The 13,466-nt window shown below is 43.1% G+C and overlaps 1 protein-coding gene across 6 annotated transcripts in view; it reads right to left on the bottom strand.

Moving 5' to 3' along the window:
• Positions 1-13,466, bottom strand: part of ZMIZ1 (zinc finger MIZ-type containing 1) — a 365,816-nt gene that overhangs the window by 230,118 nt on the left and 122,232 nt on the right. For all 6 annotated transcript variants that reach the window (XM_069863880.1, XM_069863879.1, XM_069863883.1 and 3 more), the window contains exon 3: positions 9,504-9,586. The gene's annotated coding sequence lies outside the window, so the exon portion shown is untranslated. The remainder of the gene's footprint in view (positions 1-9,503; positions 9,587-13,466) is intronic.

The raw sequence follows: 13,466 nt of genomic DNA, 5'->3' as shown, positions 1-13,466 counted from the left end.
GTTACAATGGGCTGAGACAGAGAAGGAACACTGGTGAGTTAGGTGTATTTGGGTTTCTTTTTAAACCCCTAATCTACATATTTGGAGAAGCAAAGAAACAGAGATTACACGAGTCACCTGTGACATTCTGCGAGATCATTTCAATCCCGTAAAATGCACCCTAATGACCCACACATAATACCAGAGTGCTACAGTGTCATTTAAATACTGCAGGGTTCTTCCACTGGCAGCACGGGCTACAGACTTAATATGTAATGTATGGGATTATAGTGCCACTAAAATATTACTTAGTGCTGCTGAGATTTCAAATTAATTCTGGGAGCTAAATCATTATTCAGGTCTGTCTTTGCAGGGACACATTCCTCTGGTTGTTCTAATAACAGCAGGTTTAGAACTAAGAAGTCGGTGCTGTCTCTTGGAGGCTTGTTCAAACAACGAAGTGGCTTCTAAACTGTCAAGGAAATTAATGCTGCGATGCATGGATGCTTGGGACCAAGAAAGTAATGGGCTCAAATATTAAGAGAGCTCACAGCGATGTGGCTGATGAATCATTTTATTATTTCACAATAAAAGAAGAGACTAGTCCTGATTTCTCTATATTCATACAAGTACACACTCATAAGTTCCTGTCCGCCACCACATTCCTCTGCAGACGCAAGATTTCTTAATATTTGAGGGGACAAATTCTTGCTCAAGTAAATAACAGCTGTTGGTAACTAAAGAAACCAATCTGAGGATGTGGCTTTCAATTGTTCTGTGCTCTACCTTTCCAATCCTAAGAAAACAAACATCAGCTTTTTACAGCTCTGGTTTATTCTTCCTATGTAATTCCTACTATCAGTGAGTATTTTGTACCATCAGGTAACTACAGGACTTCAACATTAAGACAGGAAGGTCCTTGATGCTGTAATATAGACAACGTACATAATAATTTGCTAACATATGAAGTAAGGGAAGACAAAACCAGAGGCTGGGCTCGTGGTAAAGGCAAATTTCTTCTCTCTGAAATTTTGCTCATTTTTCACCTTGTCTTTAGATTAGTTTCCATCTCCCGCTTTAAAATACCAGGCTGCTCACTTCTACAATGAAGCTGCATAAATCTGGGAAAAGTTCCCAAGATACATTGTAAAAATAAATAATAAAAAAAACAACACAAAACAACCACCCCCAAAACATTTTTGGTAAACGAGAAACAAGATGGGGCCAAATATAGGGGCTGAAAACAACTTGTGGTAGCAAGTCTTCATTCAGAATAATCAATCCTTCTCCTTATTAAAATTGTTCCTGACTTCCTCATTCATTAATATTGTCCTTGTTTATGCTTGCAGCCAGGCCAAAGATTTTCCCCTCCCTCCAAATATAATTTCCTGCTATTGACAGACACGTTCAAGTGCTGGATGCGTGTACATCTACATGGCACACGGCAGGCAGAGGCGAGCCTTGCTGGCCACCATCCAAGCCAGCTGTAAATGAGCCAGCTCCAAACTGGAAGCTGTGTAAGCACAATTAGCACAGCAGTAAGCCTGATCTAACACATCCTGCCAAGAGACCAAGCTTATTATCTCAAGCTCAACACAATGCTAACGATGGATATGGGGCTTTTGGTTTGGCTCCATAAAGAGTGTGGCCAGCTGAAGATGAGTAGATCGAGCTCATGTCTGCCAGTGAGATGTGGTGTAGGTACATGTTCTCCCAGGGTGAACCTATCTATTGGAGTCTCTTTCCCTAGAGGTGTTCAAAAAACATGTAGACGTGGCACTTCAGGACATGGTTTAGTAGGCACAGTGGTGTTGTGCTGACAGTTGGACTAGATGAGCTTAGAGGTCTTTTCCAAACTTAACAATTCTATGACTATTTGTTTCCCTTTAGACAAGTTCCCAAAACACTGACTGCAAACCAACAGGACCCTAAGGGTTGTGAGCTGATTGTGGGAATGAAGGTTTCCAGGTAAGAACGACAGAAGCCATATGAGGATAAAAGGCACCAGGCAGATGTTAGGCACCAGGTGGGAGATTGGCACCAGAAATACCACCAAAGGTGTGAGGAAAGCATAGGGTGAAGTACTGCAAGACTACAAACTGGTAAAGAGCACTCTACCTCTAGCTTCTCAGCTTCTATCACATTCCCCACATTCACAGAACCCTAGAATGGTTTGGGTAGAAAGGGACCTGAAAGATCACCCAGTTCCAACCCCCTGCCATGGGCAGTGGCACCTCTGACTGGATCACGGTATTCAAAGCGTCATCCAACCTGGCTTTGAACACCTCCAGGGATGGGGCAACCATGACTCCTATGAGAAACCCGTGTCAGGGCCTCATCATACTCATAAGAAAATATTTTTTCCTAATATCTTATCTAAATCTCCCTTCTCTCAGCTTAAAACTGTCGCCCCTGGTCCTTTTCATTACCACATAGCAGATGTTAAATGGCCTGTCTGTGTGGGAAGGAATCCATCCCACCAACTAATGAAGGATCCACTCAATTTGGTGGACGTTTGAACAGTCCAAAAGAGGAATGGGCTCAGAGAAGGAAATCTGCCACCAAATGGGGACCTGAGAAAACAGTGCTCCTCTAATGCCACAGTTTATATAAAAGGAACAATGATAATCTGGTGGTTGGCTGTGAAAGAAACTTATGGATTCAGAACAAAATGAAACAAAATTCAAAGGGTGGGAATGAAAATCAGTGGGTTGAAGCATGTTTTAAGAAGAGTGCCTGAAGAGACCAGGAATGTTTATGTTTTAAAGGAGAGTAATGAAATGGTCATTGCTAAACTACATTAAACAGAAACCAGCCTACAGTAGTTAGTGAGCTTCTGCCCACCCAGTAAGAGAGCACACAAGCATGAGGAAATTCCATTAAGGAAGAGCCCCATTCAAAGGCAACAAAAGGAAACACCTTCTTACTCCACGTGCAATTAATTTGTTTAGACTGTCGCTGTAGCAAACACAGCATCTTGGAAAAGTGGTGTTCATGCCTGTTTTCTTCTTCTCCTACTCTATTGGTAAAGCAATATTTTTAATTTTCAGTTGTTTCAGCTTTCTGCTGTACAGGACAGGTATAAGCAAGCAGGAGAAGGGACCCCACACAGTGCCCCACACACATTCCTCCGCATCTTCCTGTTCTACAGCCCTATTAAGGTTTATTGTCACCTGTGAGATTTTGGATTGAGTATATTGAGGGTTTCCATGATTTGTTTGCTTTCCTTTGAAAAGCTGTAGTTTGATCTGTGGTGCAGACTCCATACTCTCAGTAGTGCGCGATGAGTTTAAATACTTGGCCCTGACCAAGTTAGGGCTGTACTCCTGCCAGCATTCCAACCAGCACTCCCAGCACTCCGATAACACAGGTCTCAGTCACCCATATCTTTATGATTCCAGGCAGCACTTGAATCACTGAGATGCTTCAAAGGATTTTTTTTCCTCCCTTTCTCTGTCCTTTCATAAACTTCTAAAACCACAAACAAATCAAAGTGGATTAATCATACCAGGTTAAGAGATGGACTTAGAGACAATAGAACTGAGAGCTGAGATTACACTTGCATTGTTCTTTTGTCTTGGGAAGGAAATAAATTTCTCTTTTCCCACTTGAAGGACTGTAAAAGAAAGCTGTGCTACCAGAACCATCAAGGCCTGGCAAAATGCAAGAAAAAATAGTTGTACTTTGAATTTTCTAACTTCAGTAAGAGGGGAATTTAGTGAAATACTGGTCAGTATGAAACATATTTTATTTTCTGCAACAGTATTATTGCAGATTAACTTAAACTATTTAAAAATACATATATGATATGTAATCACCAACCAATAACAATCTCCTGTCTGAAACAAGATCTCAACTTACACACATATATCTAATGTCTAATATATACAATATGCCTATGTGTAAGCTGCACAACTCAAATTGCCATTCAGTCCCTTTCCTTGTGTTTGTTTTCAGTGAAAAGACACAAATCCTTGGCTCATAAAGCAGCTGACCTAACACACTCTAGAAGTACATATTTCTAACAGCTGGAAGAAAACAGTGAGGAGACAAACAAGATAAGGGCAAAAGGGAGGGTACAGAAGTAAAATATTTGCCACTAAGCTACAAATACTTTTGAACTGAACAAAAATAAATAGTCAGGGTATTATTTCTTTAGGAAAGAATTCTTTGCACAGACAAATGCAGCCTGTCTAAGGCTGTAAGAATCACAGAGTGGTGCACATCACAAAACTTGTGCATATCACAATTAAGTAGGTTTAGGATAGAGCAATTTCCCATGCCAGTACGTGACAAACAGGATCACAGAATCATAGAATGGTTTGGACTGGAAGGGACCCTAAAGCCCACCCAGATCCAAACCTCTGCCATGCGCACAGACACCTTCCACTGGATCAGGGGGCTCCAAGCCCCATCCAACCTGGCCTTGAACACCTCCAGGGAGAGGGCAGCCAACCACTTCTCTCAGCAACCTATGCCAGGGCTTCACCACCCACACAGGAAAACATTTCTTCCCAACAGCTCATCTAAATCTCCCCTCTTGCAACTTAAAACTGTTCCCCCTCGTCCTATCCCTGCAGTCCCTGATGAAGAGCCTTTCCCCAGCTTTCCTGTTGCCCCTTTCAGTACTGAAAGGCTGTTATAAGGTCTCCCCAGAGCCATTGCTTCTCCAAGTTGAACAAGCCCGACTCTTCCAGCATGTGCAGGTATGGGAGGTGCTCCAGCCCTTGGATCACCTCCACAGCCTCCTCTGGACTGGCTCCAACAGATCCCTGTCCTTCCTGTGCTGAGGACTCTGTAACTGAATGCAGGGCTCCAGGTGAGGTCTCAAGAGAGCAAGGATATTTGAATGCTGACCCTATTTGGTCTCCCTTCAAAGCAAAACTTACTTTTTAAAAAAATAAATAATTTAGAAAAAATAATAATTAAAAATAAGCAGAAGCCATCTGCAAAGGAAGTCCCTCAGACTAAAAGGCCAATCTAGACTTGGTGTGTATACACTGCTTTTTGTTTAGACAAAATAAAACCAGAAGCAACTGCAATGTGTCTGCAGCAGGTTCTATTTTTAACTGATACTGTCCTGCCAGTACCAATTCATCCAGATCGAGAATCCTTCATTAAAAACATAATTTATTTTGGTTGCTTTTCACTGTGTTAAAGTGACATCTTTCCCAGCAGCTGTCAAAGGCAATTAGGAACGTGAAGCCTTTGAGAACAAGTTTCAACCATGATTCCCATTGGCCTGCCTAAACAAAGTTTCCTTGGCTTGTGAAGTCTTAGATGGCATGGGGCAAAGCCAAGTGGCATGAAAAGTATTATTGAAGTATACATATTATCGTTGCAAAATTAACTGTAAAAAGACTTTGCACATGCTTATAAAGGCGCATAATCTACAAACCAGTAAGATATAATAAGGAACACGATAAAAAACTGCAACATCTCCAAAACCAGAAATCCTCATGTGCTATTTCTGCTACCTGAAGAGGTGGATTGCTGTCTCTTTTTCACCTAAAACTTAAGGTGTTACAGAATTCCACTAACGAGCACAGCACTGAAGAGAATTCAAGTAAGAATTTACCAACATCCCCTCAGTTATACTGCATGAGATTTCTGGGGTATTGCTTCAAACGTTTGTGGGTCCACTTGGGGGAAAAAAAACGCATATACAAGCAGATAACACTCAACTTAAAACACAGTTTGCCATAAATCATGGCTTACTTTTGCAGAAGATAATATAAGATAATATAACTCTTCCAAGTATTTCTAAGTTAAGATGATCATTGAAACAGTATGTTATCCACCTATACTGAATCACTGAGGTTGGAAAATACCCCTATGATCATCCTCCAACCATCAGCCCAACACCACTGTGCCTACTAAACCATCAAGCCTCTTTTCCTGCTGTGTCTTTGCCTTATTTTTTGCCACCTTAAGACCTTCCTTCCCAGCTGTTCAATATATGATTTTGACAATGTTTGTTTGCTGTGTTCACACAGGTGTGCAGGAGGACCTGAAGGAGTGGGACAATATGGAACCTGTGGCAGTCAGACATTCCACGTTTTATTGAAACAAACATATGTCTTACTTTAATAAAGTAAACAATGCTACATTTCCACACCAGGATAGTAGCATTAAATAATCAGTCACACTTAAAGATGGGCTTCAGAACGTGTGGTAGGGGAAAGGAGGAAGGAGCAAGGAAGCCCTGTCGATGTGCAGAACCCAAGCCCACACTCAAGTCTCAGTCTACCAAGGCTCCTTCCTTCCAAAGGCTGGAATTTGGGGGGGAAAAAAATCTACCATTTTATACTTTGAAGGAAAGCTCTACAATGAACTATGCTGCCTTTTTGTCATTCATAACTTGACTCAGCAACAAGCCTATCTTGATATGGTTGTAAATCTTCGACTGCTCATGCTCTAAGTGGCCTCACAGAACACACAGCCACATTGCTGGGGTGGTAAAGATGGAACAAGCAGCTTCCTACCTCTGGCCGTTTGTTACCAGCTCGCCTCACACTGCCCTCTCCTCACCCCTCTTGGTAGCATTAGGACAGCTTTAAGGCGCTGTGTGGCTAACAGAGCTGGTTAAGCTAAAAATAGCCCATTCATCCTCCCCCTCCCTCTTCATTTTTGGCAGGTTATTTTTAAAAGGGATCAGTTCTCTGCTCTTGTTCAACAGGCAGCTCAGCTTGACTGGAAGGGGATGCGAGGAGGAGGAGGAGGAGATGTATCCCTGACAGCCAAGGAGGTAAGAGAGACTGCAGGGTCGGAGGAGGAGGAACAAGAGATGCATCCTTGCCAGCCAGGGGTGTAAGAGGGCCTGCAGAGTCAGAGAAGGAGAATATGCATTCCTGCCAGCCAGGGGTGTTAAAGAGGCTGCAGGGTCTCCATCAGCCCCTCTGCCATGAAGACAGAACATACCCGTGACACTACAGACCAACAGAGAGAAACTCACAGCCCCAGCCTGCGCTGGGCTTTGCAAAATCTCCAAAGGAACACATGCTCTCCCTACAGTTAGCAAGAAGAGGTTTGCATCATCTTAACCCTCCCATCCCAGGAGCCAGAACTAATTCTGTGCTTTTCTGATTTGATGTGGGGATTCTCGGCTGCCGCAGCAGGACTTAGGAAATGGCTCTTCACCATAACCTTGTTTGAGTGCTCATCTTCTGTTTGCATTACTGGAGTTTGCAAGAAGACAGCTATCAAGTCAGATTACTGAATGCCACTCACAGTGACACATGCCAAAAGTAAACCATTAAGACCATCTAAATAGCAGAGTTAGGCTTAATATGTAGGTTGCTCGTTAAGTAAGAAAAGAATTCTAGGCAGATTTAGCGATTAAAAAGTGGCAAATATCTTTTAACTTTTTTCTTTAAGAAACAGATGAATACTTATAAAAACAGATGAATACAGATAAAAACTTCTGAATTCCTAAAAAATCCCACATCTAAAGTGTAACGAATTGAGGCTGCCAAAAAAAAAAAGAAGGAGGAGGGGAAGTGGTAGAGAATATCATAATTAAAAAATAAATCCTCCTGCCCCCCCTGTTCTTTCTGTTTTTATGAAGCCTCCGGAAATACCATGGCAAACATTCCAGCTCTACAGCAGTGAGGTCACGTGACCTGAAGGCACAGCAAGGAACTTCTGTCCCCACTTTCTTCACCAAACAGAAAAGTGATTTTTATTTTTTTAAACCAGGATCCAAGCCTAGAGTAATCTCCAAGAAATTTTCAGGAACACAGTTTTAATACAGGGTGAGTTAGGATGTAGGGTTTTTTTCCCCCCTTAAGTATTTGCTGCACTTCTATGCCTGCACACATTCTTTTTATATTCAAAGACTGAAGTCTTACACCTATATCAGGGGGTGTAAAATGCAGTATACTCTTTAAAGGACCACTAAAAACTACTTGCAATGTCGTCTCAATCTCCTATTGGTCTTACAATCAGTACTAATGTATTTCTTAATATAGCCAAGATCTTTTCCCAGTAAAAACAACGGCACAGATAAAACCTCTCCTCCTTCTGGTCTTCCCATATGATGGCAGTTACAGCTATTAACGAACGGATTTATTCACATCAGCTTTACTAAACACTACGAAAAAAGCATTCAAAAAGTGAACCTGAATAACAACCTCCCTTTTTTTACAAACAATCAAATGTAAGTACTTGGAAGTTATCATTTAAAATGTAGGAGTACGGATGAATCATAGTGTAATAGTTGAGTATCAGTTGAAATTTGTGTTCTGTATTAGAACAAAATAGAAGAAAGCATCGCCATACAAACCAGAACACAGTCCTGCAGTACAAAAGCACAGCAAACGGCAGCACACACCACTAACTCGCTCTTGCTTTAGCAGCCATGTCAGAAACGCTTCTAAGGATCAGAGGGAAAAGAGGGATGGCATTTTTGCTAGAAGCAAGTTTTACACTTTAGTCTTTCCTCTCCCCACTCTTTCAGCCTATAAATATTAGTCTTACACATTTTCCTCCCATACAGGTCTTGAAAAGGTTGAGTTTTTCAAGGCTGAGAGCAGACAGAAATGTTCATCAAGAAATGCCTCCAGGTCAACTGTCTGTAGCTCATCAAAGCACAGCACTGAACACACGGATGAGGGGGAGGAGGATTATATGAGCTTGGTAGAGCAGATTAAAAAAATAATCCATGTTCTGATGATCATTAACTTTTTCCTTTTGGAATTGGGTTCAGTTATCATCCATGCACCCTCAGTGGTGAAGGGCACCAGGGCACTGACTCCTCCCCGCCCTGATTTCAGCTGCATTCAAAACAACTACAAATACCTTGAAGCTTCTTTAATGCTATTTCCCAATTCAATGCCAGGGGGATGTGGCAAGGAGTAGAAGTGAAGATGACCCACATAACAGTGTAAGAAGGCAGCTGGTCTACAAGAAAATTAAGACATAGACCAAATTCTTCAGAAGCTCTGAACTACACTGGAAACAGGCAAAAATAAGATTACCTACTGCTTTCTAAAATACTTAAAATGCCTAAAAAGCCTCAAACCAAAGCAAAAGCAGCAACAGAATAAGTTTGCAAGGTTTATTTTTCTTAAGGGAAGGAGGCAACAGAAACTCTGGAATGCCCACTTTGGTTTTCATCCTGTACAACAGCCGGACATGAGCTACATGAGCTATCAAACACATTGAAACTACTGCTCACTTCTACTCAGAGATTTCTACTGTGTTTATTATAGATGCACATTTATTGGCAGCATGTAGAACATATTATTGCTCTGTTTTATAGCTCGAATGGCTCATGCAAAGAGTGATTTGTTTGCATTCTGTATGAGGATCAATACTGCAGCAGGGATGGCCCAAAGAATGTTTATGCTGAGGGCTTTGCTTGCAGTGTTTTGTTGTTGCAATCAATTCACCAAACAGGAGTGCTCCTTAAAGCAACAAATAAACTTTGATAGTGACCAGATCAGCCCTTAAAGCGCAAAAAACGATGAGGTGTCTGCAAAAATACTGAAGGCCCACAAGCATTTGTCCACAACCTTTCCTACCTGAATATTTCCCACCGGCCTTTCTTCCTCTCAGTAGCAGGGGACTGTTTCCTCAACGCTCTCACATAACGAGATCCATTTTCCTGCAATAAAAACACAGACACATGACGCTTCCATCCTCCCTGCATAATACATCAGCAGTTGAAGCAGCTCAGTAGGCAGACCTGAAAGGAATAAAGAGCACTGAATCGTCCCAGGACCTAGCCTGGAGGAGCAGATGTGCAGCTGGGTTCCAGCCCAGCTCTGCCACCCCTAAGCTTTTGAGATTCACTCTGGCAATTTAAGTCTTACAGGTTTTCTTGCCTGCAACAATGAGACAAGAAGATAGTAGGAACTCTTTTGAGGTTTATATAAAAATTTCCTGAGCCAAATGGTATTTTTTTTTCAGTTAAAGGTCACGCTGAAGTCTCTTTTATTCTCTTTATAAAGGGTACTTGCTGACTGTTGTGAGCTAAGTGCCATTACAAAAATAAACCAACTCCCAATCTCTGCTTAAGCAAATAGGCCAAAATACCTCAAAATCACCATACTGGCTGTAGCAAAACAAAACAAGTTGTATGCATTACTTCGACTTCTAGGAAATGCTTTTTAATTACAAAGAAAGACTGCAAAGGGAGGCAGGGGAACATTTACGGGCAGTGTGTATTCTATTTTGTTCCATGCTGTTTCAGCAGGCAGACAAGGTCCTCCTTACAGCCCTACAATCCTAAGCTCTAAAACTCGGCAGCTACTGAAGAAAGGAACACGATGACCACATTTTGCTTCTCTTTTGATAAACTTCCAAAGAACTTTTATGCAAAAGAATTTTCTATCAAATGCGAGAAAGCAAGGATTATGGAAAAAAAAGTAAGGCACACAACTTGCAACCAGACCAGCTGCAGGAGCAGACACTTCTGTACCAGCTTGTGGGATGCAGAAGTCACAGGTCACAAAAAATGCAGAAGGAAAACCTCAATTTATTATAAATAATTTGTTAGTTGCATTCAATAGTTGCTCTGTAGTTCTACTTATTCTGGTCACTGATAATTCAGCACTGATAGGCTGAGAGAGTTGGGGTTGTGCAACCTGGAGAAGAGAAGGCTCCAGGGCAGCCTTCCAGGGACTAAAGGAGGCCAGTAGCTAAGATGGGGACAGGCTTTTTAGCAAGGCCTGTTGTGACAGGACAAGGAGTAATGGTTTTAAACTAATGGAGGGGAGACTTAGACCAGATATAAAGAACACATTTTTTACAATGGTGGAGGTGAAACACCAGCACAGGTTGCCCAGAGAGGCAGTGGAGTCCCCATCCCTCAAGGTCAGGTTGGATGGCGCTCTGAGCAACCTGACTGAAGATATCCTTGCTCCCGCAGGGGATTGAACTGGATGACCTGAAAAGCTCCCTTCCAACCCAAACCATTCTATGACTCTATGATTCTAATTCATAAAGTATAGAAACAGATCTGAGAAATACAAGTTAGAAACGGTTGTCCCACCCCTGATATGTTCAGTGTCAGCAAAGGACTGTCTGCTTCAGACAGCAACTCTGCTGACTTTCCTGTCCCACAACAAAAGGCAGTGTTAGAGGAGTTACACATTGACAGGCATCCTGGGTGAATGATTTGCTTTTAGGGCCTCATTGAATTGTGAATGTTTTCCCCCAGAACATACTTATTTTCATCCAGAAGCTGTCCCCACTGCTTTTGTTCTGCTTATACAAGCCAGGAAAAACTTGTTAATTGATTCAGATTTAGGATGCGTTAACATGACTTGGTCAGCTAATGCAGACTGGGTCTTTAAAGAAGCTGGAATTAGTTATTTATCCAACTTCTAACTTCGTTCCTCCAAACATTAAACTTTTGTTCTGTCTACCTCAGGAGCACCATCCCAGGTGTGATGGGATGGGACTGTGACAAATCAGGCTGTAGCATTTACTTCACAGCTTAAACTCTATCTCTCCGGTCTCCCTGCTGGACACTTACTTCCAAACCGTGCGTTTATGCAGCTGGGTCGGGGAACTCTTTGCCTTCAAGCATGTTGTCTCGTAAACAGACGTGCCAACACAACATCTGCAGGAGTGATCAGCCTTGATGGCACAGGGTAGAAATAGAGGCTGCTGAAGCCAGATGAAACTGCACTGCTGCAGTGCATGCGGCCAGCGCATCACTCCCAACGCTTCACTCCCCTCAGTGCTTCAGCTCTGACCATCTGTAAAACTGGCACCACAATTCCTCCTCTGCTTTATAAAGCACCTCTGAAAAGGGTTATCCCATTAACATTCTAGTGAATTCACATTACAGACCACACACCCCTTCTGCAGATCAGGTCCAAGCTTATTCTAAGGGTGCTGGCATTGTCCCTGCCAGCACCTGTTCCCTGGTTTCACCATGCGGCCTTCTCAGGGGCTGTACCGTCTCACCACTGCTACTCCAGCCTGCATCCATGCTCTCACGCCAGCCCCAGCTCAGCCAGCACGCATCATGGGATTTTGCTCTGAAATGCAACCAGCTTCTAAAAATAAGATGAGCTTTCTTTTAATGCCTGAGCCGTTCTGTCATGCTGTTTCTAGAAGAACCTCAAAATGGTTTCACTGGCATGGTCAGCACCTGACAATAAGAACAGATCACAGAATCATTGTGGTTGGAAAAGACCTCCAAGATCATCAAATCCAACCATCAGTCCAACATCACCGTGCCTACTAAACCATGTCCATAAGTGTCACATCTGAACACCCCCAGGGATGCAGACTCCACCACTACCCCGAGTAGTCTGTTCCAGTAATTCACCGCTCCTTCAGTAAAGAAGTGTTTCCTATTATCCAATCCAAACCTCCCCTGGCATAACTTGAGGCCATTTCCTCTTGTCCTGCCACTTATTACTTGGGGGAAAAGACCAGAACCCACTTCACCACAACCTCCTTTCAGGTAGCTGTGGAGAGCGATGAAGTCTCCCCTCAGCCTCCTCTTCTCCAGACTAAATAATCCCAGTTCCCTCAGCCCCTCCTCTCAAGATTAGTATTCTAGACGCTTACCCAGCTTCATTGCCCTCCTCTGGACAAGTTCCAGCCCCTCAATGTCCTTCTTGTAATGAGGGGCCCAAAGCTGAGCACAGGATTCGAGGTGCAGCCTCACCAGCACTGAGTACAGGGGGATGATTCCTTCCCTGCTCCTGCTGGCCAAAGCATTGCTGATCCAATGTAAGATGCTGTTAGCCTTCTTGGCCCCCTGGACGCAATGATGGCTCGTGTTCAGCTGCTGTCTAGTGGCACTCCCAGGTCTTTTTCCATCAGGCAGCTTTCCAGTCACACTTCACCTAGCCAATGTGTAGGGAAGAGGAGACAACTGGAAATACCTTAAGCCCAGCATCAGCCACCCTTCCCAGGCATGAAACCAGGGCCTCGCTGTGGCACAACTTGATGCCACACATCCTCCAACCCTTTTCACCTTCATAATCGGTTCATGTCCTGTGATGCAGCTGTACCAGCAGACACTGGAAAACACCACATCCTTCCTACAAATACCCACCAGGGCCCATTGGGGGATGCGCGAGGCAAGGCAGGGGCGGCATGCCAGACAGGAACACTTCCCACTTCTCCAAAGCCACAAACATAGAATCATAGAATAACCAGGTTGGAAGAGACCCACCGGGTCATCGAGTCCAACCATTCCTATCAAACATGCAGCGGTTTGGGCACAAACCACTCCACATTCGAGATCTCAGGCACTGGGCATTAGATTATTTCTATAGTAATGCATGTGTTATGCATTACAAGCACACAATACACAAAACCCTTGCTCTGAGTGGATTACACTGTAAAAATCAATGCGGTGAAGGAGATGCCCAACACCAGGAGGGACAGCGGAAGAAGCTGAGATGAGGATGGACAGGCAACACAGCAGGGCTGCCAACACTGGCAATTTTATTGTGCCTCCGGCAATACAAGGAATTTTTCTGAAAGCCACCTCTCAAAAGTCTCATCATCACGTA

This window comes from Phaenicophaeus curvirostris, chromosome 9 (assembly GCF_032191515.1).
Source record: "Phaenicophaeus curvirostris isolate KB17595 chromosome 9, BPBGC_Pcur_1.0, whole genome shotgun sequence".
In the NCBI taxonomy this organism is placed as follows: Eukaryota; Metazoa; Chordata; class Aves; order Cuculiformes; family Cuculidae; genus Phaenicophaeus; species Phaenicophaeus curvirostris.
This window is presented reverse-complemented; position numbering and strand designations above follow the sequence as displayed.